Source organism: Ambystoma mexicanum, chromosome 10 (assembly GCF_040938575.1).
Source record: "Ambystoma mexicanum isolate Mex_15411 chromosome 10, UKY_AmexF1_1, whole genome shotgun sequence".
Lineage (NCBI taxonomy): Eukaryota > Metazoa > Chordata > Amphibia > Caudata > Ambystomatidae > Ambystoma > Ambystoma mexicanum.
The window spans coordinates 1211115257-1211137684 of NC_090932.1; positions in this window are offsets into that span (position 1 = coordinate 1211115257).

Consider the following 22428-nt stretch of genomic DNA (forward strand, 5'->3'; position numbering starts at 1 on the left):
AGGACGCCGCGAGAGTTCTTAGAACACATTCAACTTGCCAGCCACAACCCCCCCATTCATATTTGCGAACATTTCAGGACACAGCGAGTGTTCGACAACGTCTTCAGAACACCCCCATTTTGTGTATTTGCGAACATTTCAGGACACCGCGAGTGTTCTTAGAACACATTCAACGTGACAGAGAACAATATGAATAGCGTCCTCAAAACACCCCCATTTTGTTTATTTGCAAACATTTCAGGTACCGCGAGTGTTCTTAGAACACATTCAACTTGCCAGCCACAACCCCCATTCATATTTGCGAGCATTTCAAGACACAGCAAGTGTTCGACAACATCTTCAGAACACCCCCATTTTGTGTATTTGCGAACATTTCAGGACACCGCGAGTGTTCTTAGAACACATTCAACTTGACAGAGAACAATATGAATAGCGTCCTCAAAACACCCCCATTTTGTTTATTTGCAAACATTTCAGGTACCGCGAGTGTTCTTAGAACACATTCAACTTGCCAGCCACAACCCCCATTCATATTTGCGAACATTTCAGGACACAGCGAGTGTTCGACAACGTCTTCAGAACACCCCCATTTTGTGTATTTGCGAACATTTCAGGACACCGCGAGTGTTCTTAGAACACATTCAACTTGACATAGAACAATACGGACAGTGTCCTCAGGACACCCCCATTTTGTTTATTTGCGAACATTTCAGGACACCGCAAGTGTTCTTAGAAACGTCTTCAGAACACCCCCATTTTGTTTATTTGCGAACATTTCAGGACACCGCAAGTGTTCTTAGAACACATTCAACTTGCCAGCCACAACCCCCATTCATATTTGAGAGCATTTCAAGACACAGCAAGTGTTCGACAACATCTTCAGAACACCCCCATTTTGTGTATTTGCGAACATTTCAGGACACCGCGAGTGTTCTTAGAACACATTCAACTTGACAGAGAAGAATACGGACAGCGTCCTCAGGACACACCCTACGAACATTCCCCGGACACCGCGAGTGTTCTTAGACGCGTCTTCAGAACACCACCATCTTCTTTATTTGCAAACATTTCAGGACCCCGCGAGTGTTCTTAGAACACATTCAACTTGACAGAGAACAATACGGACAGCGTCCTCAGGACACCCCCATTTTGTTTATTTGCGAACATTTCAGGACACCGCAAGTGTTCTTAGAACACATTCAACATGACAGAGAACAATCCGGACAGCGTCCTCAGGACACCCCCTACGAACATTCCCCGGACACCGCGAGTGTTCTTAGAACACATTCAACGTGACAGAGAACAATATGGACAGCGTCCTCAGAACACCCCCATTTTGTTTATTTGCGAACATTTCAGGACACCGCAGTGTTCTTAGAACACATTCAACTTGCCAGCCACAACCCCCCATTCATATTTGCGAACATTTCAGGACACAACGAGTGTTCTTAGAACACATTCAACTTGACAACGAACAATGCGGACAGCGTCCTCAGAACACCCCCATTTTGTTTATTTGCGAACATTTCAGGACACCGCGAGTGTTCTTAGAACACATTCAACTTGACAACGAACAATACGGACAGCGTCCTCAGGACACCCCCATTTTGTTTATTTGCTAACATTTCAGGACACCGCAAGTGTTCTTAGAAACGTCTTCAGAACACCCCCATTTTGTTTATTTGCGAACATTTCAGGACACCGCGAGTGTTCTTAGAACACATTCAACTTGCCAGCCACAACCCCATTCATATTTGCGAGCATTTCAAGACACAGCAAGTGTTCGACAACATCTTCAGAACACCCCCATTTTGTGTGTTTGCGAACATTTCAGGACACCGCGAGTGTTCTTAGAACACATTCAACTTGACAGAGAACAATACGGAGAGCGTCCTCAGGACACCCCCTACGAACATTCCCCGGACACCGGGAGTGTTCTTAGAAGCGTCTTCAGAACACCACCATCTTGTTTATTTGCGAACATTTCAGGACACCGCGAGTGTTCTTAGAACACATTCAACTTGACAGAGAACAATACGGACAGCGTCCTCAGGACACCCCCATTTTGTTTATTTGCGAACATTTCAGGACACCACAAGAGTTCTTAGAACACATTCAACTTGCCAGCCACAACCTCCCATTCATATTTGCGAACATTTCAGGACACCGCGAGTGTTCTTAGAACACATTCAACTTGACAGAGAACAATACGGACAGCGTCCTCAGGACACCCCCATTTTGTTTTTTTGCGAACATTTCAGGACACCGCAAGAGTTCTTAGAACACATTCAACTTGCCAGCCACAACCCCCCATTCTTATTTGCGAACATTTCAGGACACAGCGAGTGTTCGACAACGTCTTCAGAACACCCCCATTTTGTGTATTTGCGAACATTTCAGGACACAGCGAGTGTTCTTAGAACACATTCAACTTGCCAGCCACAACCCCCATTCATATTTGCGAGCATTTCAAGACACAGCAAGTGTTCGACAACATCTTCAGAACACCCCCATTTTGTGTATTTGCGAACATTTCAGGACACCGCGAGTGTTCTTAGAACACATTCAACTTGACAGAGAACAATACGGACAGCGTCCTCAGGACACCCCCATTTTGTTTATTTGCGAACATTTCAGGACACCGCGAGAGTTCTTAGAACACATTCAACTTGCCAGCCACAACCCCCCATTCATATTTGCGAACATTTCAGGACACAGCGAGTGTTCGACAACGTCTTCAGAACACCCCCATTTTGTGTATTTGCGAACATTTTAGGAAACAGCGAGTGTTCTTAGAACACATTCAACTTGCCAGCCACAACCCCCATTCATATTTGCGAGCATTTCAAGACACAGCAGGTGTTCGACAATATCTTCAGAACACCCCCATTTTGTGTATTTGCGAACATTTCAGGACACCGCGAGTGTTCTTAGAACACATTCAACTTGACAGAGAACAATACGGACAGCGTCCTCAGGACACCCCCTACGAACATTCCCCGGACACCGCGAGTGTTCTTAGAAGCGTCTTCAGAACACCACCATCTTGTTTATTTGCGAACATTTCAGGACACCGCGAGTGTTCTTAGAACACATTCAACTTGACGGAGAACAATACGGACAGCGTCCTCAGGACACCCCCATTTTGTTTATTTGCGAACATTTCAGGACACCACGAGAGTTCTTAGAACACATTCAACTTGCCGGCCACAACCCCCCATTCATATTTGCGAACATTTCAGGACACAGCGTGTGTTCGACAATGTCTTCAGAACACCCCCATTTTGTGTATTTGCGAACATTTCAGGACACTGCGAGTGTTCTTAGAACACATTCAACTTGACAGAGAACAATACGGACAGCGTCCTCAGGACACCCCCTACGAACATTCCCCGGACACCGCAAGTGTTCTTAGAAACGTCTTCAGAACACCCCCATTTTGTTTATTTGCGAACATTTCAGGTACCGCGAGTGTTCTTAGAACACATTCAACTTGCCAGCCACAACCCCTATTCATGTTTGCGAACATTTCAGGACACAGCGAGTGTTCTTAGAACACATTCAACTTGACAGAGAACAATACGGACAGCGTCCTCAGGACACCCCCATTTTGTTTATTTGCGAACATTTCAGGACACCGCAAGAGTTCTTAGAACACATTCAACTTGCCAGCCACAACCCCCCATTCATATTTGCGAACATTTCAGGACACAGCGAGTGTTCGACAACGTCTTCAGAACACCCCCATTTTGTGTATTTGCGAACATCTCAGGACACCGCGAGTGTTCTTAGAACACATTCAACTTGACAGAGAACAATACGGACAGCGTCCTCAGGACACCCCCATTTTGTTTATTTGCGAACATTTCAGGTACCGCAAGTGTTCTTAGAACTCATTCAACTTGCCAGCCACAACCCCCATTCATATTTGCGAACATTTCTGGACACAGCGAGTGTTCGACAACGTCTTCAGAACACCCCCATTTTGTGTATTTGCGAACATTTTAGGAAACAGCGAGTGTTCTTAGAACACATTCAACTTGCCAGCCACAACCCCCATTCATATTTGCGAGCATTTCAAGACACAGCAGGTGTTCGACAATATCTTCAGAACACCCCCATTTTGTGTATTTGCGAACATTTCAGGACACCGCGAGTGTTCTTAGAACACATTCAACTTGACAGAGAACAATACGGACAGCGTCCTCAGGACACCCCCTACGAACATTCCCCGGACACCGCGAGTGTTCTTAGAAGCGTCTTCAGAACACCACCATCTTGTTTATTTGCGAACATTTCAGGACACCGCGAGTGTTCTTAGAACACATTCAACTTGACGGAGAACAATACGGACAGCGTCCTCAGGACACCCCCATTTTGTTTATTTGCGAACATTTCAGGACACCACGAGAGTTCTTAGAACACATTCAACTTGCCGGCCACAACCCCCCATTCATATTTGCGAACATTTCAGGACACAGCGTGTGTTCGACAATGTCTTCAGAACACCCCCATTTTGTGTATTTGCGAACATTTCAGGACACTGCGAGTGTTCTTAGAACACATTCAACTTGACAGAGAACAATACGGACAGCGTCCTCAGGACACCCCCTACGAACATTCCCCGGACACCGCAAGTGTTCTTAGAAACGTCTTCAGAACACCCCCATTTTGTTTATTTGCGAACATTTCAGGTACCGCGAGTGTTCTTAGAACACATTCAACTTGCCAGCCACAACCCCTATTCATGTTTGCGAACATTTCAGGACACAGCGAATGTTCTAAGAACACATTCAACTTGACAGAGAACAATACGGACAGCGTCCTCAGGACACCCCCATTTTGTTTATTTGCGAACATTTCAGGACACCGAAAGAGTTCTTAGAACACATTCAACTTGCCAGCCACAACCCCCCATTCATATTTGCGAACATTTCAGGACACAGCGAGTGTTCGACAACGTCTTCAGAACACCCCCATTTTGTGTATTTGCGAACATCTCAGGACACCGCGAGTGTTCTTAGAACACATTCAACTTGACAGAGAACAATACGGACAGCGTCCTCAGGACACCCCCATTTTGTTTATTTGCGAACATTTCAGGTACCGCAAGTGTTCTTAGAACTCATTCAACTTGCCAGCCACAACCCCCATTCATATTTGCGAACATTTCTGGACACAGCGAGTGTTCGTCAACGTCTTCAGAACACCCCCATTTTGTGTATTTGCAAACATTTCAGCACACCGCGAGTTTTCTTAGAAAACATTCAACTTGACAGAGAACAATACGGACAGCGTCCTCAGGAAACCCCCTACGAACATTCCCCGGACACCGCGAGTGTTCTTAGAAGCGTCTTCAGAACACCACCATCTTGTTTATTTGCGAATATTTCAGGAAACCGCGAGTGTTCTTAGAACACATTTAACTTGACAACGAACAATACGGACAGCGTCCTCAGGACACACCCATTTTGTTTATTTTCGAACATTTCAGGACACCGCGAGTGTTCTTAGAAACGTCTTCAGAACACCCCCATTTTGTTTATTTGCGAACATTTCAGGACACTGCGTGTGTTCTTAGAACACATTCAGCTTGCCAGCCACAACCCCCATTCATATTTGCGAGCATTTCAAGACACAGCAAGTGTTCGACAACGTCTTCAGAACACCCCCATTTTGTGTATTTGCAAACATTTCAGGACACCGCGAGTGTTCTTAGAACACATTCAACTTGACAGAGAACAATACGGACAGCGTCCTCAGGACACCCCCATTTTGTTTATTTGCGAACATTTCAGGACACCGCGAGAGTTCTTAGAACACATTCAACTTGCCAGCCACAACCCCCCATTCATATTTGCGAACATTTCAGGACACAGCGAGTGTTCGACAACGTCTTCAGAACAGCCCGATTTTGTGTATTTGCGAACATTTCAGGACACCACGAGTGTTCTTAGAACACATTCAACTTGACAGAGAACAATACGGACAGCGTCCTCAGGACACCCCCTACGAACATTCGCCGGACACCGCAAGTGTTCTTAGAAACGTCTTCAGAACAACCCATTTTGTTTATTTGCGAACATTTCAGGTACCGCAAGTGTTCTTAGAACACATTCAACTTGCCAGCCACAACCCCCATTCATATTTGCGAACATTTCAGGACACAGCGAGTGTTCGACAACGTCTTCAGAACACCCCCATTTTGTGTATTTGCGAACATTTCAGGACACTGCGAGTGTTCTTAGAACACATTCAACTTGACAGAGAACAATACGGACAGCGTCCTCAGGACACCCCCTACGAACATTCCCTGGACACCGCGAGTGTTCTTAGAAGCGTCTTCAGAAGACCACCATCTTGTTTATTTGCGAACATTTCAGGACCCCGCGAGTGTTCTTATAACACATTCAACTTGACAGAGAACAATACGGACAGCGTCCTCAGGACACCCCCATTTTGTTTATTTGCGAACATTTCAGGTACCGCGAGTGTTCTTAGAACACATTCAACTTGCCAGCCACAACCCCCATTCATATTTGCGAACATTTCAGGACACAGCGAGTGTTCGACAACGTCTTCAGAACACCCCCATTTTATGTATTTGCGAACATTTCAGGACACCGCGAGTGTTCTTAGAACACATTCAACTTGACATAGAACAATACGGACAGCGTCCTCAGGACACCCTATACGAACATTCCCCGGACACCGCGAGTGTTCTTAGACGCGTCTTCAGAACACCACCATCTTCTTTATTTGCAAACATTTCAGGACCCCGTGAGTGTTCTTAGAACACATTCAACTTGACAGAGAACAATACGGACAGCGTCCTCAGGACACCCCCATTTTGTTTATTTGCTTACATTTCAGGACACCGCAAGTGTTCTTAGAACACATTCAACATGACAGAGAACAATCCGGACAGCGTCCTCAGGACATCCCCTACGAACATTCCCCGGACACCGCGAGTGTTCTTAGAAGCGTCTTCAGAACACCCCCATTTTGTTTATGTGCGAACATTTCAGGACACCGCAAGTGTTCTTAGAACACATTCAAAGTGACAGAGAAGAATATGGACAGCGTCCTCAGAACACCCCCATTTTGTTTATTTGCAAACATTTCAGGACACCGCAGTGTTCTTAGAACACATTCAACTTGCCAGCCACAACCCCCCATTCATATTTGCGAACATTTCAGGACACAACGAGTGTTCGACAACGTCTTCAGAACACCCCCATTTTGTTTATTTGCGAACATTTCAGGACACCGCAAGTGTTCTTAGAACACATTCAACTTGACTACGAACAATACGGACAGCGTCCTCAGGACACCCCCATTTTGTTTATTGGCGAACATTTCAGGACACCGCAAGTGTTCTTAGAAACGTCTTCAGAACACCCCCATTTTGTGTATTTGCGAACATTTCAGGACACCGCGAGTGTTCTTAGAACACATTCAACTTGACAGAGAACAATACGGACAGCGACCTCAGGACACCCCCTACGAACATTCCCCTGACACCGCGAGTGTTCTTAGAAGCGTGTTCAGAACACCACCATCTTGTTTATTTGCGAACATTTCAGGACACCGCTAGTGTTCTTAGAACACATTCAACTTGACGGAGAATAATAAGGACAGCGTCCTCAGGACACCCCCATTTTGTTTATTTGCGAACATTTTAGGACACCACGAGAGTTCTTAGAACACATTCAACTTGCCAGCCACTACCCCCCATTCATATTTGCGAACATTTCAGGACACAGCGTGTGTTCGACAATGTCTTCAGAACACCCCCATTTTGTGTATTTGCGAACATTTCAGGACACTGCGAGTGTTCTTAGAACACATTCAACTTGACAGAGAACAATACGGACAGCGTCCTCAGGACACCCCCATTTTGTTTATTTGCGAACATTTCAGGACACCGCGAGAGTTCTTAGAACACATTCAACTTGCCAGCCACAACCCCCCCATTCATATTTGCGAACATTTCAGGACACAGCGAGTGTTCTTAGAACACATTCAACATGACAGAGAACAATCCGGACAGCGTCCTCAGGACACCCCCTACGAACATTCCCCGGACACCGCGAGTGTTCTTAGAAGCGTCTTCAGAACACCCCCATTTTGTTTATTTGCGAACATTTCAGGACACCGCGAGTGTTCTTAGAACACATTCAACGTGACAGAGAACAATATGGATAGCGTCCTCAAAACACCCCATTTTGTTTATTTGCAAATATTTCAGGCACCGCGAGTGTTCTTAGAACACATTCAACTTGCCAGCCACAACCCCCATTCATAATAATAATAATAATAATAATTAGGCTTTTATATAGCGCTACAAACCCTCAGGTATCTGAGCGCTGCTTATTATTACCCACGGTGTGTGGTGCTCATTTATCGACCTCGGAAGGATGAAAGGCTGAGTTTGGCCCCGCCGGGATTCGAACCTGCGTTAACAGGCTCTGCACGGGTGTCAAAGCGGGCGCTCTACTCGCTGTGCCACTTCACCTCAGGACACCCCCATTTTGTTTATTTGCGAACATTTCAGGACACCGCAAGTGTTCTTAGAACACATTCAACATGACAGAGAACAATCCGGACAGCGTCCTCAGGACACCCCCTACGAACATTCCCCGGACACCGCGAGTGTTCTTAGAACACATTCAACGTGACAGAGAACAATATGGACAGCGTCCTCAGAACACCCCCATTTTGTTTATTTGCGAACATTTCAGGACACCGCAGTGTTCTTAGAACACAATCAACTTGCCAGCCACAACCCCCCATTCATATTTGCGAACATTTCAGGACACAGCGAGTGTTCGACAACGTCTTCAGAACACCCCCATTTTGTGTATTTGCGAACATTTCAGGACACCTCGAGTGTTCTTAGAACACATTCAACTTGACATAGAACAATACGGACAGTGTCCTCAGGACACCCCCATTTTGTTTATTTGCGAACATTTCAGGACACCGCAAGTGTTCTTAGAAACGTCTTCAGAACACCCCCATTTTGTTTATTTGCGAACATTTCAGGACACCGCGAGTGTTCTTAGAACACATTCAACTTGCCAGCCACTACCCCCCATTCATATTTGCGAACATTTCAGGACACAGCGTGTGTTCGACAATGTCTTCAGAACACCCCCATTTTGTGTATTTGCGAACATTTCAGGACACTGCGAGTGTTCTTAGAACACATTCAACTTGACAGAGAACAATACGGACAGCGTCCTCAGGACACCCCCATTTTGTTTATTTGCGAACATTTCAGGACACCGCGAGAGTTCTTAGAACACATTCAACTTGCCAGCCACAACCCCCCCATTCATATTTGCGAACATTTCAGGACACAGCGAGTGTTCTTAGAACACATTCAACATGACAGAGAACAATCCGGACAGCGTCCTCAGGACACCCCCTACGAACATTCCCCGGACACCGCGAGTGTTCTTAGAAGCGTCTTCAGAACACCCCCATTTTGTTTATTTGCGAACATTTCAGGACACCGCGAGTGTTCTTAGAACACATTCAACGTGACAGAGAACAATATGGATAGCGTCCTCAAAACACCCCATTTTGTTTATTTGCAAATATTTCAGGCACCGCGAGTGTTCTTAGAACACATTCAACTTGCCAGCCACAACCCCCATTCATAATAATAATAATAATAATAATTAGGCTTTTATATAGCGCTACAAACCCTCAGGTATCTGAGCGCTGCTTATTATTACCCACGGTGTGTGGTGCTCATTTATCGACCTCGGAAGGATGAAAGGCTGAGTTTGGCCCCGCCGGGATTCGAACCTGCGTTAACAGGCTCTGCACGGGTGTCAAAGCGGGCGCTCTACTCGCTGTGCCACTTCACCTCAGGACACCCCCATTTTGTTTATTTGCGAACATTTCAGGACACCGCAAGTGTTCTTAGAACACATTCAACATGACAGAGAACAATCCGGACAGCGTCCTCAGGACACCCCCTACGAACATTCCCCGGACACCGCGAGTGTTCTTAGAACACATTCAACGTGACAGAGAACAATATGGACAGCGTCCTCAGAACACCCCCATTTTGTTTATTTGCGAACATTTCAGGACACCGCAGTGTTCTTAGAACACATTCAACTTGCCAGCCACAACCCCCCATTCATATTTGCGAACATTTCAGGACACAGCGAGTGTTCGACAACGTCTTCAGAACACCCCCATTTTGTGTATTTGCGAACATTTCAGGACACCTCGAGTGTTCTTAGAACACATTCAACTTGACATAGAACAATACGGACAGTGTCCTCAGGACACCCCCATTTTGTTTATTTGCGAACATTTCAGGACACCGCAAGTGTTCTTAGAAACGTCTTCAGAACACCCCCATTTTGTTTATTTGCGAACATTTCAGGACACCGCAAGTGTTCTTAGAACACATTCAACTTGCCAGCCACAACCCCCATTCATATTTGAGAGCATTTCAAGACACAGCAAGTGTTCGACAACATCTTCAGAACACCCCCATTTTGTGTATTTGCGAACATTTCAGGACACCGCGAGTGTTCTTAGAACACATTCAACTTGACATAGAACAATACGGACAGCGTCCTCAGGACACCCCCATTTTGTTTATTTGCGAACATTTCAGGACACCGCGAGTGTTCTTAGAAACGTCTTCAGAACACCCCCATTTTGTGTATTTGCGAACATTTCAGGACACCGCGAGTGTTCTTAGAACACATTCAACTTGACAGAGAACAATACGGACAGCGTCCTCAGGACACCCCCTATGAACATTCCCCGGACACCGCGAGTGTTCTTAGACGCGTCTTCAGAACACCACAATCTTCTTTAATTGCAAACATTTCAGGACCCCGCGAGTGTTCTTAGAACACATTCAACTTGACAGAGAACAATACGGACAGCGTCCTCAGGACACTCCCATTTTGTTTATTTGCGAACATTTCAGGACACCGCAAGTGTTCTTAGAACACATTCAACATGACAGAGAACAATCCGGACAGCGTCCTCAGGACACCCCCTACGAACATTCCCCGGACACCGCGAGTGTTCTTAGAAGCGTCTTCAGAACACCCCCATTTTGTTTATTTGCGAACATTTCAGGACACCGCGAGTGTTCTTAGAACACATTCAACTTGACAACGAACAATACGGACAGCGTCCTCAGGACACCCCATTTTTGTTTATTTGCGAACATTTCAGGACACCGCAAGTGTTCTTAGAAACGTCTTCAGAACACCCCCATTTTGTTAATTTGCGAACATTTCAGGACACCGCAAGTGTTGTTAGAACACATTCAACTTGACAGAGAACAATACGGACAGCGACCTCAGCACACCCCCTACGAACATTCCCCTGACACCGCGAGTGTTCTTAGAAGCGTGTTCAGAACACCACCATCTTGTTTATTTGCGAACATTTCAGGACACCGCGAGTGTTCTTAGAACACATTCAACTTGACAGAGAATAATAAGGACAGCGTCCTCAGGACACCCCCTACGAACATTCCCCTGACACCGCAAGTGTTCTTAGAAACGTCTTCAGAACACCCCCATTTTGTTTATTTGCGAACATTTCAGGTACCGCAAGTGTTCTTAAAACACATTCAACTTGCCAGCCACAACCCCTATTCATATTTGCGAACATTTCAGGACACAGCGAGTGTTCTTAGAACACATTCAACTTGACAGAGAACAATACGGACAGCGTCCTCAGGACACCCCCATTTTGTTTATTTGCGAACATTTCAGGACACCGCGAGAGTTCTTAGAACACATTCAACTTGCCAGCCACAACCCCCCCATTCATATTTGCGAACATTTCAGGACACAGCGAGTGTTCGACAACGTCTTCAGAACACCCCCATTTTGTGTATTTGCGAACATTTCAGGACACCGCGAGTGTTCTTAGAACACATTCAACATGACAGAGAACAATCCGGACAGCGTCCTCAGGACACCCCCTACGAACATTCCCCGGACACCGCGAGTGTTCTTAGAAGCGTCTTCAGAACACCCCCATTTTGTTTATTTGCGAACATTTCAGGACACCGCGAGTGTTCTTAGAACACATTCAACGTGACAGAGAACAATACGGACAGCGTCCTCAGGACACCCCCATTTTGTTTATTTGCGAACATTTCAGGACGCCGCGAGAGTTCTTAGAACACATTCAACTTGCCAGCCACAACCCCCCCATTCATATTTGCGAACATTTCAGGACACAGCGAGTGTTCGACAACGTCTTCAGAACACCCCCATTTTGTGTATTTGCGAACATTTCAGGACACCGCGAGTGTTCTTAGAACACATTCAACATGACAGAGAACAATCCGGACAGCGTCCTCAGGACACCCCCTACGAACATTCCCCGGACACCGCGAGTGTTCTTAGAAGCGTCTTCAGAACACCCCCATTTTGTTTATTTGCGAACATTTCAGGACACCGCGAGTGTTCTTAGAACACATTCAACGTGACAGAGAACAATATGAATAGCGTCCTCAAAACACCCCCATTTTGTTTATTTGCAAACATTTCAGGTACCGCGAGTGTTCTTAGAACACATTCAACTTGCCAGCCACAACCCCCATTCATATTTGCGAACATTTCAGGACACAGCGAGTGTTCGACAACGTCTTCAGAACACCCCCATTTTGTGTATTTGCGAACATTTCAGGACACCGCGAGTGTTCTTAGAACACATTCAACTTGACATAGAACAATACGGACAGTGTCCTCAGGACACCCCCATTTTGTTTATTTGCGAACATTTCAGGACACCGCAAGTGTTCTTAGAAACGTCTTCAGAACACCCCCATTTTGTTTATTTGCGAACATTTCAGGACACCGCAAGTGTTCTTAGAACACATTCAACTTGCCAGCCACAACCCCCATTCATATTTGAGAGCATTTCAAGACACAGCAAGTGTTCGACAACATCTTCAGAACACCCCCATTTTGTGTATTTGCGAACATTTCAGGACACCGCGAGTGTTCTTAGAACACATTCAACTTGACAGAGAACAATACGGACAGCGTCCTCAGGACACACCCTACGAACATTCCCCGGACACCGCGAGTGTTCTTAGACGCGTCTTCAGAACACCACCATCTTCTTTATTTGCAAACATTTCAGGACCCCGCGAGTGTTCTTAGAACACATTCAACTTGACAGAGAACAATACGGACAGCGTCCTCAGGACACCCCCATTTTGTTTATTTGCGAACATTTCAGGACACCGCAAGTGTTCTTAGAACACATTCAACATGACAGAGAACAATCCGGACAGCGTCCTCAGGACACCCCCTACGAACATTCCCCGGACACCGCGAGTGTTCTTAGAACACATTCAACGTGACAGAGAACAATATGGACAGCGTCCTCAGAACACCCCCATTTTGTTTATTTGCGAACATTTCAGGACACCGCAGTGTTCTTAGAACACATTCAACTTGCCAGCCACAACCCCCCATTCATATTTGCGAACATTTCAGGACACAACGAGTGTTCTTAGAACACATTCAACTTGACAACGAACAATACGGACAGCGTCCTCAGAACACCCCCATTTTGTTTATTTGCAAACATTTCAGGACACCGCGAGTGTTCTTAGAACACATTCAACTTGACAACGAACAATACGGACAGCGTCCTCAGGACACCCCCATTTTGTTTATTTGCTAACATTTCAGGACACCGCAAGTGTTCTTAGAAACGTCTTCAGAACACCCCCATTTTGTTTATTTGCGAACATTTCAGGACACCGCGAGTGTTCTTAGAACACATTTAACTTGCCAGCCACAACCCCATTCATATTTGCGAGCATTTCAAGACACAGCAAGTGTTCGACAACATCTTCAGAACACCCCCATTTTGTGTGTTTGCGAACATTTCAGGACACCGCGAGTGTTCTTAGAACACATTCAACTTGACAGAGAACAATACGGAGAGCGTCCTCAGGACACCCCCTATGAACATTCCCCGGACACCGGGAGTGTTCTTAGAAGCGTCTTCAGAACACCACCATCTTGTTTATTTGCGAACATTTCAGGACACCGCGAGTGTTCTTAGAACACATTCAACTTGACAGAGAACAATACGGACAGCGTCCTCAGGACACCCCCATTTTGTTTATTTGCGAACATTTCAGGACACCACAAGAGTTCTTAGAACACATACAACTTGCCAGCCACAACCTCCCATTCATATTTGCGAACATTTCAGGACACCGCAAGTGTTCTTAGAACACATTCAACTTGACAGAGAACAATACGGACAGCGTCCTCAGGACACCCCCATTTTGTTTATTTGCGAACATTTCAGGACACCGCGAGAGTTCTTAGAACACATTCAACTTGCCAGCCACAACCCCCCATTCTTATTTGCGAACATTTCAGAACACAGCGAGTGTTCGACAACGTCTTCAGAACACCCCCATTTTGTGTATTTGCGAACATTTCAGGACACAGCGAGTGTTCTTAGAACACATTCAACTTGCCAGCCACAACCCCCATTCATATTTGCGAGCATTTCAAGACACAGCAAGTGTTCGACAACATCTTCAGAACACCCCCATTTTGTGTATTTGCGAACATTTCAGGACACCGCGAGTGTTCTTAGAACACATTCAACTTGACAGAGAACAATACGGACAGCGTCCTCAGGACACCCCCATTTTGTTTATTTGCGAACATTTCAGGACACCGCAAGAGTTCTTAGAACACATTCAACTTGCCAGCCACAACCCCCCATTCATATTTGCGAACATTTCAGGACACAGCGAGTGTTCGACAACGTCTTCAGAACACCCCCATTTTGTGTATTTGCGAACATTTTAGGAAACAGCAAGTGTTCTTAGAACACATTCAACTTGCCAGCCACAACCCCCATTCATATTTGCGAGCATTTCAAGACACAGCAGGTGTTCGACAATATCTTCAGAACACCCCCATTTTGTGTATTTGCGAACATTTCAGGACACCGCGAGTGTTCTTAGAACACATTCAACTTGACAGAGAACAATACGGACAGCGTCCTCAGGACACCCCCTACGAACATTCCCCGGACACCGCGAGTGTTCTTAGAAGCGTCTTCAGAACACCACCATCTTGTTTATTTGCGAACATTTCAGGACACCGCGAGTGTTCTTAGAACACATTCAACTTGACGGAGAACAATACGGACAGCGTCCTCAGGACACCCCCATTTTGTTTATTTGCGAACATTTCAGGACACCACGAGAGTTCTTAGAACACATTCAACTTGCCGGCCACAACCCCCCATTCATATTTGCGAACATTTCAGGACACAGCGTGTGTTCGACAATGTCTTCAGAACACCCCCATTTTGTGTATTTGCGAACATTTCAGGACACTGCGAGTGTTCTTAGAACACATTCAACTTGACAGAGAACAATACGGACAGCGTCCTCAGGACACCCCCTACGAACATTCCCCGGACACCGCAAGTGTTCTTAGAAACGTCTTCAGAACACCCCCATTTTGTTTATTTGCGAACATTTCAGGTACCGCGAGTGTTCTTAGAACACATTCAACTTGCCAGCCACAACCCCTATTCATGTTTGCGAACATTTCAGGACACAGCGAGTGTTCTTAGAACACATTCAACTTGACAGAGAACAATACGGACAGCGTCCTCAGGACACCCCCATTTTGTTTATTTGCGAACATTTCAGGACACCGCAAGAGTTCTTAGAACACATTCAACTTGCCAGCCACAACCCCCCATTCATATTTGCGAACATTTCAGGACACAGCGAGTGTTCGACAACGTCTTCAGAACACCCCCATTTTGTGTATTTGCGAACATCTCAGGACACCGCGAGTGTTCTTAGAACACATTCAACTTGACAGAGAACAATACGGACAGCGTCCTCAGGACACCCCCATTTTGTTTATTTGCGAACATTTCAGGTACCGCAAGTGTTCTTAGAACTCATTCAACTTGCCAGCCACAACCCCCATTCATATTTGCGAACATTTCTGGACACAGCGAGTGTTCGACAACGTCTTCAGAACACCCCCATTTTGTGTATTTGCGAACATTTTAGGAAACAGCGAGTGTTCTTAGAACACATTCAACTTGCCAGCCACAACCCCCATTCATATTTGCGAGCATTTCAAGACACAGCAGGTGTTCGACAATATCTTCAGAACGCCCCCATTTTGTGTATTTGCGAACATTTCAGGACACCGCGAGTGTTCTTAGAACACATTCAACTTGACAGAGAACAATACGGACAGCGTCCTCAGGACACCCCCTACGAACATTCCCCGGACACCGCGAGTGTTCTTAGAAGCGTCTTCAGAACACCACCATCTTGTTTATTTGCGAACATTTCAGGACACCGCGAGTGTTCTTAGAACACATTCAACTTGACGGAGAACAATACGGACAGCGTCCTCAGGACACCCCCATTTTGTTTATTTGCGAACATTTCAGGACACCACGAGAGTTCTTAGAACACATTCAACTTGCCGGCCACAACCCCCCATTCATATTTGCGAACATTTCAGGACACAGCGTGTGTTCGACAATGTCTTCAGAACACCCCCATTTTGTGTATTTGCGAACATTTCAGGACACTGCGAGTGTTCTTAGAACATATTCAACTTGACAGAGAACAATACGGACAGCGTCCTCAGGACACCCCCTACGAACATTCCCCGGACACCGCAAGTGTTCTTAGAAACGTCTTCAGAACACCCCCATTTTGTTTATTTGCGAACATTTCAGGTACCGCGAGTGTTCTTAGAACACATTCAACTTGCCAGCCACAACCCCTATTCATGTTTGCGAACATTTCAGGACACAGCGAATGTTCTTAGAACACATTCAACTTGACAGAGAACAATACGGACAGCGTCCTCAGGACACCCCCATTTTGTTTATTTGCGAACATTTCAGGACACCGCAAGAGTTCTTAGAACACATTCAACTTGCCAGCCACAACCCCCCATTCATATTTGCGAACATTTCAGGACACAGCGAGTGTTCGACAACGTCTTCAGAACACCCCCATTTTGTGTATTTGCGAACATCTCAGGACACCGCGAGTGTTCTTAGAACACATTCAACTTGACAGAGAACAATACGGACAGCGTCCTCAGGACACCCCCATTTTGTTTATTTGCGAACATTTCAGGTACCGCAAGTGTTCTTAGAACTCATTCAACTTGCCAGCCACAACCCCCATTCATATTTGCGAACATTTCTGGACACAGCGAGTGTTCGACAACGTCTTCAGAACACCCCCATTTTGTGTATTTGCGAACATTTCAGCACACCGCGAGTTTTCTTAGAAAACATTCAACTTGACAGAGAACAATACGGACAGCGTCCTCAGGAAACCCCCTACGAACATTCCCCGGACACCGCGAGTGTTCTTAGAAGCGTCTTCAGAACACCACCATCTTGTTTATTTGCGAATATTTCAGGACCCCGCGAGTGTTCTTAGAACACATTTAACTTGACAACGAACAATACGGACAGCGTCCTCAGGACACACCCATTTTGTTTATTTTCGAACATTTCAGGACACCGCGAGTGTTCTTAGAAACGTCTTCAGAACACCCCCATTTTGTTTATTTGCGAACATTTCAGGTACCGCGAGTCTTCTTAGAACACATTCAACTTGCCAGCCACAACCCCCATTCATATTTGCGAACATTTCAGGACACAGCGAGTGTTCGACAACGTCTTCAGAGCACCCCCATTTTGTGTATTTGCGAACATTTCAGGACACTGCGAGTGTTCTTAGAACACATTCAACTTGACAGAGAACAATACGGACAGCGTCCTCAGGACACCCCTACGAACATTCCCCGTACACCACGAGTGTTCTTAGAAGCGTCTTCAGAACACCGCCATTTTGTTTATTTGCAAACATTTCAGGTACCGCGAGTCTTCTTAGAACACATTCAACTTGCCAGCCACAACCCCCATTCATATTTGCGAACATTTCAGGACACAGCGAGTGTTCGACAACGTCTTCAGAGCACCCCCATTTTGTGTATTTGCGAACATTTCAGGACACTGCGAGTGTTCTTAGAACACATTCAACTTGACAGAGAACAATACGGACAGCGTCCTCAGGACACCCCTACGAACATTCCCCGTACACCACGAGTGTTCTTAGAAGCGTCCTCAGGACACCCCCTTTTTGTTTATTTGCGAACATTTCAGGACACCACGAGAGTTCTTAGAACACATTCAACTTGCCAGCCACAACCCCCATTCATATTTGCGAACATTTCAGGACACAGCGAGTGTTCGACAACGTCTTCAGAACACCCCCATTTTGTGTATTTGCGAACATTTCAGGGCACCGCGAGTGTTCTTAGAACACATTCAACTTGACAACGAACAATGCAGACAGCGTCCTCAGGACACCCCCATTTTGTTTATTTGTGAACATTTCAGGACACCGCGAGTGTTCTTAGAAACGTCTTCAGAACACCCCCATTTTGTTTATTTGCAAAATTTCAGGACACTGCGAGTGTTCTTAGAACACATTCAACTTGCCAGCCACAACCCCCATTCATATTTGCGAGCATTTCAAGACACAGCGAGTGTTCGACAACATCTTCAGAACACCCCCATTTTGTGTATTTGCGAACATTTCAGGACACCGCGAGTGTTCTTAGAACACATTCAACTTGACAGAGAACAATACGGACAGCGTCCTCAGGACACCCCCTACGAACATTCCCCAGACACCGCGAGTGTTCTTAGAAGCGTCTTCAGAACACCCCCATTTTGTTTATTTGCAAAATTTCAGGTACCGCAAGTGTTCTTAGAACACATTCAACTTGCCAGCCACAACCCCCATTCATATTTGCGAGCATTTCAAGACACAGCGAGTGTTCGACAACATCTTCAGAACACCCCCATTTTGTGTATTTGCGAACATTTCAGGACACCGCGAGTGTTCTTAGAACACATTCAACATGACAGAGAACAATACGGACAGCGTCCTCAGGACACCCCCTACGAACATTCCCCAGACACCGCGAGTGTTCTTAGAAGCGTCTTCAGTACACCACCATCTTGTTTATTTGCGAACATTTCAGGACACCACGAGTGTTCTTAGAACACATTCAACTTGACAGAGAACAATACGGACAGCGTCCTCAGGACACCCCCATTTTGTTTATTTGCGAACATTTCAGGACACCACGAGAGTTCTTAGAACACATCCAACTTGCCAGCCACAACCCCCCATTCATATTTGCGAACATTTCAGGACACAGCGAGTGTTCGACAAAGTCTTCAGAACACCCCCATTTTGTGTATTTGCGAACATTTCAGGACACCGCGAGTGTTCTTAGAACACATTCAACTTGACAGAGAACAATACGGACAGCGTCCTCAGGACACTCCCTACGAACATTCCCTGGACACCGCAAGTGTTCTTAGAAACGTCTTCAGAACACCCCCATTTTGTTTATTTGCGAACATTTCAGGTACCGCGAGTCTTCTTAGAACACATTCAACTTGCCAGCCACAACCCCCATTTATATTTGCGAACATTTCAGGACACAGCGAGTGTTCGACAACGTCTTCAGAGCACCCCCATTTTGTGTATTTGCGAACATTTCAGGACACTGCGAGTGTTCTTAGAACACATTCAACTTGACAGAGAACAATACGGACAGCGTCCTCAGGACACCCCTACGAACATTCCCCGTACACCACGAGTGTTCTTAGAAGCGTCTTCAGAACACCGCCATTTTGTTTATTTGCAAACATTTCAGGACACCGCGAGTGTTCTTAGAATACATTCAACTTGACAGAGAACAATACGGACACCGTCCTCAGGACACCCCCTTTTTGTTTATTTGCGAACATTTCAGGACACCGCGAGAGTTCTTAGAACACATTCAACTTGCCAGCCACAACCCCCATTCATATTTGCGAACATTTCAGGACACAGCGAGTGTTCGACAACGTCTTCAGAACACCCCCATTTTGTGTATTTGCGAACATTTCAGGACACCGCGAGTGTTCTTAAAACACATTCAACTTGACATAGAACAATACGGACAGCGTCCTCAGGACACCCCCATTTTGTTTATTTGCGAACATTTCAGGACACCGCGAGTGTTCTTAGAAACTTCTTCAGAACACCCCCATTTTGTTTATTTGCGAACATTTCAGGACACTGCGAGTGTTCTTAGAACACATTCAACTTGCCAGCCACAACCCCCATTCATATTTGCGAGCATTTCAAGACACAGCAAGTGTTCGACAACATCTTCAGAACACCCCCATTTTGTGTATTTGCGAACATTTCAGGACACCGCGAGTGTTCTTAGAACACATTCAACTTGGCAGCCACAACCCCCATTCATATTTGCGAGCATTTCAAGACACAGCAAGTGTTCGACAACATCTTCAGAACACCCCCATTTTGTGTATTTGCGAACATTTCAGGACACCGCGAGTGTTCTTAGAACACATTCAACTTGACAGAGAACAATACGGACAGCGTCCTCAGGACACTCTCTACGAACATTCCCCAGACATCGCGAGTGTTCTTAGAAGCGTCTTCAGAACACCACCATCTTGTTTATTTGAGAACATTTCAGGACACCGCGAGTGTTCTTAGAACACATTCAACTTGACAAAGAACAATACGGACAGCGTCCTCAGGACACCCCCTACGAACATTCCCCGGACACCGCAAGTGTTCTTAGAAACGTCTTCAGAACACCCCCATTTTGTTTATTTGCGAACATTTCAGGTACCGCGAGTGTTCTTAGAACACATTCAACTTGACAGAGAACAATACGGACAGCGTCCTCAGGACACCCCCTTTTTGTTTATTTGCGAACATTTCAGGACACCGCGAGAGTTCTTAGAACACATTCAACTTGCCAGCCACAACACCCCATTCATATTTGCGAACATTTCAGGACACAGCGAGTGTTCGACAACGTCTTCAGAACACCCCCATTTTGTGTATTTGCGAACATTTCAGGACACCGCGAGTGTTCTTAGAACACATTCAACTTGACAATGAACAATACAGACAGCGTCCTCAGGACACCCCCATTTTGTTTATTTACGAACATTTCAGGACACCGCGAGTGTTCTTAGAAACGTCTTCAGAACACCCCCATTTTGTTTATTTGCAAAATTTCAGGTACCGCAAGTGTTCTTAGAACACATTCAACTTGCCAGCCACAACCCCCATTCATATTTGCGAGCATTTCAAGACACAGCGAGTGTTCGACAACATCTTCAGAACACCCCCATTTTGTGTATTTGCGAACATTTCAGGACACCGCGAGTGTTCTTAGAACACATTCAACATGACAGAGAACAATACGGACAGCGTCCTCAGGACACCCCCTACGAACATTCCCCAGACACCGCGAGTGTTCTTAGAAGCGTCTTCAGTACACCACCATCTTGTTTATTTGCGAACATTTCAGGACACCACGAGTGTTCTTAGAACACATTCAACTTGACAGAGAACAATACGGACAGCGTCCTCAGGACACCCCCATTTTGTTTATTTGTGAACATTTCAGGACACCACGAGAGTTCTTAGAACACATCCAACTTGCCAGCCACAACCCCCCATTCATATTTGCGAACATTTCAGGACACAGCGAGTGTTCGACAAAGTCTTCAGAACACCCCCATTTTGTGTATTTGCGAACATTTCTGGACACCGCGAGTGTTCTTAGAACACATTCAACTTGACAGAGAACAATACGGACAGCGTCCTCAGGACACCCCCTACGAACATTCCCTGGACACCGCAAGTGTTCTTAGAAACGTCTTCAGAACACCCCCATTTTGTTTATTTGCGAACATTTCAGGTACCGCGAGTCTTCTTAGAACACATTCAACTTGCCAGCCACAACCCCCATTCATATTTGCGAACATTTCTGGACACAGCGAGTGTTCGACAACGTCTTCAGAGCACCCCCATTTTGTGTATTTGCGAACATTTCAGGACACTGCGAGTGTTCTTAGAACACATTCAACTTGACAAAGAACAATACGGACAGCGTCCTCAGGACACCCCCTACGAACATTCCCCGGACACCGCAAGTGTTCTTAGAAACGTCTTCAGAACACCCCCATTTTGTTTATTTGCGAACATTTCAGGTACCGCGAGTGTTCTTAGAACACATTCAACTTGACAGAGAACAATACGGACAGCGTCCTCAGGACACCCCCTTTTTGTTTATTTGCGAACATTTCAGGACACCGCGAGAGTTCTTAGAACACATTCAACTTGCCAGCCACAACACCCCATTCATATTTGCGAACATTTCAGGACACAGCGAGTGTTCGACAATGTCTTCAGAACACCCCCATTTTGTGTATTTGCGAACATTTCAGGACACCGCGAGTGTTCTTAGAACACAT